This window comes from Apis dorsata, unplaced genomic scaffold (genome assembly GCF_000469605.1).
Source record: "Apis dorsata unplaced genomic scaffold, Apis dorsata 1.3 scaffold_52, whole genome shotgun sequence".
NCBI classification, from domain to species: Eukaryota; Metazoa; Arthropoda; class Insecta; order Hymenoptera; family Apidae; genus Apis; species Apis dorsata.
The window spans coordinates 943,708-952,034 of record NW_006263353.1 but is presented as its reverse complement, the minus strand read 5'-3'; the positions used below and the strand labels follow the sequence as shown (position 1 = coordinate 952,034).

At 25.3% G+C, this 8,327-nt stretch overlaps 1 protein-coding gene and 2 long non-coding RNA genes across 3 annotated transcripts in view; 1 reads left to right on the top strand and 2 right to left on the bottom strand.

Annotated features, from left to right (window-relative positions):
• The window catches only part of LOC102679523 (arginine kinase), a 24,947-nt gene extending 20,316 nt beyond the window's left edge, over positions 1-4,631 (bottom strand). Inside the window, exon 1 of the mRNA XM_006609082.2 lies at positions 4,355-4,631. The gene's annotated coding sequence lies outside the window, so the exon portion shown is untranslated. The remainder of the gene's footprint in view (positions 1-4,354) is intronic.
• Positions 4,545-7,620, top strand: LOC102680075. The gene is made up of 3 exons (XR_420770.2): positions 4,545-4,687; positions 4,816-5,266; positions 7,468-7,620. It is a non-coding gene; the product is annotated as an uncharacterized LOC102680075 (long non-coding RNA).
• Positions 5,498-7,074, bottom strand: LOC116186775. The gene is made up of 3 exons (XR_004151790.1): positions 6,473-7,074; positions 5,891-5,945; positions 5,498-5,739 (listed from the first exon to the last, which is right to left on the bottom strand). It is a non-coding gene; the product is annotated as an uncharacterized LOC116186775 (long non-coding RNA).
• Positions 7,621-8,327: the final 707 nt, after the last annotated feature.

Sequence of the window (8,327 nt, the reverse complement as noted above, 5' to 3'; positions counted from 1 at the left end):
AATTATATATATATATATAATTTATATATATTTATATATTAATATATTAAAATAAATATATAATTATTATAATGAAGAAAAATTATATTCAAAACTTTAAAAGATATAAAATTAAAAAATTTCAAATAGGCTAAATTCCAATATAAAATTTAGCAAAAGCAATTAAAAAATATTAAACTTTATCTAAAGTTACAATGAAAAAGTTATACTAAGCATTACTAAGCATTGAATAACGTTCACATGAACCTTGGTTCAAATGATGTTATTTGAGTTATCAGAAAGAGTTACATTGTTCTATCAAATATAGAATGTCGTTTATTTCTTTGAAATCTCAGCAATTTTTAATTCTAACGTAGGCTTTAAGCACTTCGAAATCATTTATATATGCGTATATGGCTAATGCCAAGGACAAACTAAAATCTAAAGATATGAATTATTAAGATGCAGTATAGTCGACAATGCACAAGAACCTTCGAGATCATAAGTACATGTGTTTAGAGCAATGTATATAAATTTTTGTGTAACGAAGACATAACGAAAGTGAATGAAATATGTATAAATGACCAAATAAGGTCAATCGATAAAATTCATTTTTTGATCGTGTATATTCGTCGCAATAAAAATTTATTTTTAATAATTATGAATTACAATTAATTTTGAATTTTGAATTTGAAAAAAAAAATATCATAGAATACAATTAAAATTTATGATATACAAAAAAATAATAAAAAGTAATTTTTTTTTATAAATATCTAATTAAGATGACAAATGAATTGAAATGAAGATGAAAAAATAATACTAAAAATAAAAAAGCACAAATGATAAAACAATATAACTCGTTGCAATGAAATTGAAAATTGAATGCATAGTAAATGAAATATAAATATGCAAGTTGAAACATTAAAATCAACTTGAGGAGATCCGGAAATGTCTTCTAAAGAGTTCAAAGACCTTTTGAACAGAAATAATTGCACTTTAAATTAGCGTCGGAAAGCAGTCCAAGATTGCATTAATTGTGATTAATAGTGGACACTCGTTAAGTAATACATTGTACATACATTGTATGTACAATGTATTCAGCGAATTTTGTACTACTAAGTACAATCTGAAATACTAAGGAAAACTATTGCTATTACTATATCTAATAAGAATAAAATTATAATTTTTTAAATAGAATATATACAGAAAATCATTATGTTTATTATAGTTAAAGGAAACTTCGTTAATTTTATTAAATCAATATTATTCGATATTTAAATTTATCCTCAACATTTTCATTGATATTTTCTTCTTCACACATAGTTATCTTATTTAAGTAAAGGTTTCCTTTATCCAATTATATGAAGGAAAGCGTAATTTTCATTCACCGTGAAATTATAAAAGTGTTAAATATCACAAGTGCGAAAAAAAAAAAAGATAAGACGAATCGATATCAGCAATCTCTATAGTTAATCGCGATCAATTATGTCCATGCGATATTAGTAACGTTGTCATTTGTGCAAACAAACCACATCTGTTCGTAAAAGAAGAAGAAACGTGGTACTCGAAATGATATCTTGAGTTAAATTTAATTTTATAGAATTACTTAAAAAATAAAAAAAAAATTTTAAATTTCTATTATTTATAATGTAACGAAAAAAATAAAAATCTCTATAAAATATTATTATGATTAAAAATTAATCGTTAATAATTATTAATGATAATTAACATTAAAAAAAAAAACATTTTTAACCTTGCCATCTTTTTAAAAAGAAAATAAAAAAAGGAATATTGTAATACCAAAATTTGCAAAAATTCGTTCGATTAATTATTATTATGTTAATTATTCTAACTAATTACAGCGTCTTAGGGATTATTTAAAAACTCAATGCGCGATTAAGCAAGAGATATCAAGGTGTAAGTATATACGAGTGTGTCGCGAGGAATCGATCAAAGAGAAACATCGCCGGCAGACAGGCGTGCATTCCGGTTCTGTAATTGTATGCATACGTTCATACATGCACGCAAATGAACACGAACGACGCGTTCCTTGCACGCAGGGCCCCGATCGGGAGACCGCCAACTATCAATTTCCGTTTTGAATTACCAAACGCCATAACGCATGCACGCGCCGCTCAAACGAATCTCCGGTCTTCTCTGGCATAACAAGCCTCCTACTAAGAAACGCATCGATGCACTTTTCTTTGCTAATAAGACACCTCCTTCTTCCTTTTGTTCATAAATTTTAGACCAATGATAAATCAGTTACAATCATTCCAAAACTTTTTAACGTTCGCCAATTCTTGAAATCTGTAAGTAGATAGACTTATCTTAAAGTAGATAAACTTATTTTATAAAGCTTTAAATATAATAATTTATTTAAATGTTTTAAGAAATTTAAAAGTCATGCAATTTAGAGATTTAAACATAACTGATATTAAATTATGATTAAATTATTTTCGCGATTTAAAGATTATATTGTTTATGTTGTATTATTAACTAATAATTGCAAATGATTTATGAATTTGTTGAAAATACCATTGATTGATTGTAATGTTAAGATAATACAATTTATTTTCAAGAAATCTAATAATTTAATGTTAACGGATCAAATATGAAAAAAAAATAGAAAATAAATATAATAAAATATAGATATAAATTATTTTTATGTATCTTATTTAAATTATTTATTAAATTAATATAATATTTTATATGTTAAAATTAATATAAAAATAAAAGTTATTAGAAAAATTAAAAAGTTAGAATAAAGAATTTGAGAATCACTGGGCATCCCTGGCCTTACGTAATCATGCTGCACCCACTCGTTTTACTATACTATGGTCTGACCGTAATCTGTCAATTTACTTTTGACAGTATTCCCGCAACGGAAATCCGATGCAACGCACCTTGCGATTTACATATTTGATACATTTTCTAATCATTAAATTCATTTATCAAGGTAATAAAAATGGAAGATTGCGTAATGATTAATCAGAAATGAGATTATACTGTTTTTGAATCTTTTCTGAAAACGTTTGACGGAAATTGAATCGATCGGTTCATATTTATACAATTTGAATCATTCTACTAATAAATTCAATTCAAAGATATATATATATATATAAAGTATTTATTTAATCATTTTTTTCAAATTTATTATTTAAACAGTGAGTAATATTTAAATAGTAATATATTAATTGTTTTTCAATATAAAATTAAAATCAATCTTTTTTTTTCTTGTTTTAAAACAAAAATTACAAAGATGTAATATAATAATATTGAAATCCATGAAGTAAAATCGATAATGTAGCTAAATATTACTATTGAAAATTTGATTTAAATCCATTAAATATTTTAAGCTATTAATATATATATTAAATAATTTAAATATATAAAACTTAAATTTTATATAAATTTCAACTCTATTATAAATTATTCTTTATTGTCTAAAAAAATACTTGAAATACAAGAATTGAATCTATTGCATTTTTTGCGAGTATCAATTTGACACGCTTAATTATGAATTATATGATATTACTCACAAAACATTAATAACAAAGGTTAATAATTTCATTAGAATGTATGGTCACATGATGTAGAAATAATTGCCATTACATCATTCATTTATAAAAATTATATATTCACATTTCTGTAAATTTTTTGAATATTTTACCAAAGTTAGTTATTATACAATTATTTTGATAGTTTAAATTCAAGATAATTTTCTTTGTATTGGGAAACGAATTATCCGCCATTTCAATGAATCGAAGGTACCACGATAAAAATATTCAAATTATTTGTATTTTCAATTTTAGATTATTAATGTTTAAAAAATATCTAACCAATATTATTAAAAATAACTATATTCTAAAAACTAATTTATAGTTTAAATTATGAATAATCTATTTGATTACACCAAATTGGTATACGCGATCGATCTTTGTCTAACCTAAAAACCGGTTGGCACAGGATAATGTATAATAGCCCCAGAGAAAATCGAAGATCATTTAGATAATGAATCATTATTTAAGTATGCAGTATATTAAGTCAAAATTTTTATAGTTTTGCTAAATTAAAACAAACGCATCGTGAAAACAAATTAAGCCGATTCCTAACGGTCACAGTTCATCGTTCAACTGTTTATTGATATCGTCTCTCCAAAATATTTCTCATTTGATTATATCTCTCGTAAGTATTATATTCTTTATAATATAATATAATCAAATAATATTCAAACAATCACAAAAAATAATCACAATATATTATATATCCGATAAATTTTGATTTTCTATTCACATCGGCATAATATTCATAGCATGTTTAAAGAACAAGATCTTATGTTCCATAGAATAAAGTGAAAAAACATATTGCTTACCTTTGGCAGACAAAAGAAAATTGAAGTGTTCTGAGTTACTCCTCGAGGCACGTCGTACGCGAACACGAGTCGGAAACGAAGTGGCGCGGAATCAACTCGCCTCGCGACAGCCGAGAACCTCTCCTCTCTGCCTCGGCCAATCACATCCCTCCTTTGTACATATCCCCTCTTCACTCCTCAATCCTCTCCCAGGGACGGTTCGCGGTCCAGCCACGTTCCTCTGTTCCGTTGTTTCTACGAGGGTTTCTTGGTTGCTACCTCGACTTTTTTCGTCCTAATTATTATTCTCCGTCACATTCTTGCAGAAAGAAATAAAAGATGATCGAATATACAGTAAGTTTTAGAAATCTCTATTATGAATCTCGATAAAGCGTTTATATTTGGATTTATGATGAATATTTGATGCTTGTAAAAATTATTGGAATAAATAACGAAAATGATTAAAATTATCATTTTTTCAGGAACACTTAAAAACAATTTTTTGAAGATAAGAATGGATATAGAAACTATTTCCTGTATTTTAATGATCATTCGTCGATTTCGATATAATAATTGTTGATGGAAATTATCGATACTACGATCGATGGAATTGAAAATAAGCTAAGTTCAGCTTGGACTACACGAAGAGTTGAATATTTATAAAAGTTTGATAGACATATAAAATACATATAAAAAAATAGATTTTTTGATTTTAACTGGATAATAGAATTTCACTTTTTTCATTTAATTCTTTTTTATGCTACTAACATAAAACAAATTTGCTATATTTTTCAATAGACGATGCAGCACAATGTGCACAATCGATAATCGATCTAGTTTAATTATACGATCAGTATGTCGAAGTCAATGGCCTCGAAACAAAGAACCGACATAAAAAAAAGATAACTATTCAATTGTTACCCACCTTGAAAGGTATAACAGAATCTTTTTAATGCTTTTTTTCGATAAAAATCAAACACAGCTCATATTCTAATTCAATTATGGCTCATTTAGCAAAGAATAACTATATTAATCAAGATCTATTATCACTGTAAAGGAAATAAAAAAAGAAACATAGGAAATAATTAATGCCAGAAAAATAATTGCAAATAAAAATTATTTTTAATTATATTATATTTCAAATAAAAAGATTGTAACAAAATTCATTATACTTTGAAAATTATATTTATTATTATTAATTATTATATTATTATTATATTATATTTTGAAAGAAAAAAAAATTGTTCCAAGCCAAACTATTCCAGTTTAATAAAACAATGCAACATTCTCTTACAGAAGACAAGGTATGCTCTCAATTTTATGAATCATAGCTCTGATAAAACATAGTTAAGTCGTTTTTCTATTATTCGTATAAAAACGAACAAGTTCAATGATCTGAAAAATCACTTGTAGAAATTATATTCTATATGATCGAATCGTAATGAAATATGGCTATATTATCTATACTCTTTATATTTATTCAATGTTTTACCTTTAATCAATCTCTATACAAATATAAATGTAATAGTCTATAAATAACAGATGCCATATTCTCACCTGAGCTTCTTCAGCCGATTATGACGTCGTGTTTGTTGACCGTGACACAATACGCCTGTAAAAATGTAATCTTCTTTTGGTGTCTGCCTCTGTTTAATTCTGCTGTCTCCCTACATTTTCTGAGACCATAAAAATGATGTTACTTTTAGCATCATTCTAACTTGAAAATTACTTTATAAAAATATTCAAATAATTTTTTATTAATATATTCTGTATTATTCGAATAATTAATAATCTTATATATTTCAAATTTCATAAAATTGTTTATTGTGATATATTTTTTTTCTTTAAAGTTCCAGCGAATCATTTAATTTATTCAAAAAAATGCAATTTTTTTTAAGTGTTAAATTTGTTAAATTTGAAACGAATAAATTTTATATAAAATTACATTAGAATATAATAATTTTTAAATACTTTAAATATAAAATTTATTAATTCTGATTCAGAAATTTTTGTTTGTAAAATATTCAATATTTGTACATTGTTTATGTACAAATAAACTTTCAGAATATTTTACAGTTATGCAGTCAGTCCGTTTCCGTATTGTTCCCTGAATTTCCTAGAATATATAGATCACTGAACGTTTCCGGAGAACGGTGAAACTCCGGGAGTGTCGCTTGGTCGTTACGAAATCAGCTGTGCGCCTGTCGGTGCTTGTTGTAGGTCGCGTTCAGGACTCCCCTCGACTTCCCTCGTTGCTCTATTCCTCTCATTTCATCCAACAGGCTAGAAGTTAGAAGAGAGGGGATATTAAAGGTCGCCGCAACGTGGAGATCAATACGAAACCTACATACCTACCTTCCCTATCGGGCCAATGGGAATGTCTAAAATGATCCTTCTCCTTAAATCTATCAAATTTTTCTCCTTCTAAGGCAACCAATTTATCATAATTTTCTAATCTATGAAATCTAATATAATTATGATCCTTCGTAAATTTATTAACTACTTTCTTGTTTTTAAATTGCTAATTTATTAAAATTATCTTTTACAATACAATGTTTTTCTAAGTTTCAGATATTCAGTTATAATAGACTAGCATGAATTGAATACCTATAGATTTTATAATAAGTGATAATTTAATAAGGTGAATTGTTATAGAGATGTTTATTTGAATAAGTGTTTAACATAATAATCACATTTTGGAAGATTTAGTGTGATGCACAATCTCTTTGTTTTTCTTTGATATGTAAGAATATATATAAAATTTTTTAAATCTTTCTTTTAATTATGATATATGTTTTAAAATTATTAAATTATATATGATTTTCAGTCATAAATTTATCTTAAGAATATAAATATTCAATAGAAATACAATTAATATTTATTAAATGAGATTCTTTGTTTTCTATTAAAGATAAACTTGGAAAATTAACATTCTTAAAATTTTTTAAAATTACATATATAATTTTGACTAATTTAATTATTTTTTATGTTAATAAACCAATCAGCTGTTATCAATATCTTTATTAGAATTAAATATACTATATATATAATTTAATTTTTGATAAATTCGTAATTAGAATTAGAGAATATATTTTTAAATAAGTTTCACTTCTTCTTCTGATTTCACTTTCCAGTCAATGTCAGTCAGTGACGGCCAACATGGAAACTTATTATCCGTAATCGATATGTCTGAAAATCGATCGGTTTCAAGGAACGATTATTGTGTTCGAGGAACGTATACATATAATTAGCAACAACGGCTTCAACAAGAAAGTTACCGATTGAAATTGAAACAAAAAATGAAGACAACTTTGCATTGGGATTATTATTAAAAATATTCTAAAAATTCTATCTCACCAATATAATACATTATCGTCATTAGAAGAATTATGTAATGCTTTGAGTTGGCCAGTCTGGTTGGGTTGATGAGGAAAGTTGCGTCAATGGCCGGGAGGAAATTACTTTTCCTCGTCCGTTATTTTTATCCTGAGAAGTGTTTTATGCCGTTTCCACAGTTATGGTTTAACGAGAACCTGTCTCTTTCATTTAGCTCCTATGAATAATTCGTTTTATCAAAATTAAAATATATAATTATATATTATAAATTCTTTTAAAATTTTTTTAAAATTAATATTTACTATTTTATTGATTATTAATTAAACTATTTAAAGAAATTAAACATATGATGATAAAACTTTAAAATTGATAATCAGTAATAGAAATTGATATTGGATAGATAAATATATAGTTTTATTGGTGTGATAAAGATTAGAAATCAAGATTTCGCTTTTCATGTTTATCTGTTCACTTTTAATAAGTGCTAATATGATATTAAAAAAAATTTCAGAATGGATTTCAAAATTTAATATTAATATACAAATTATTAAAATGAAAATATTAATGCAGTACTATTATTGAATATAAAATATATAATATATATAAATATATAAAAAAAATATATAAAATATTAATATAATTTTTATTCATATTTTCA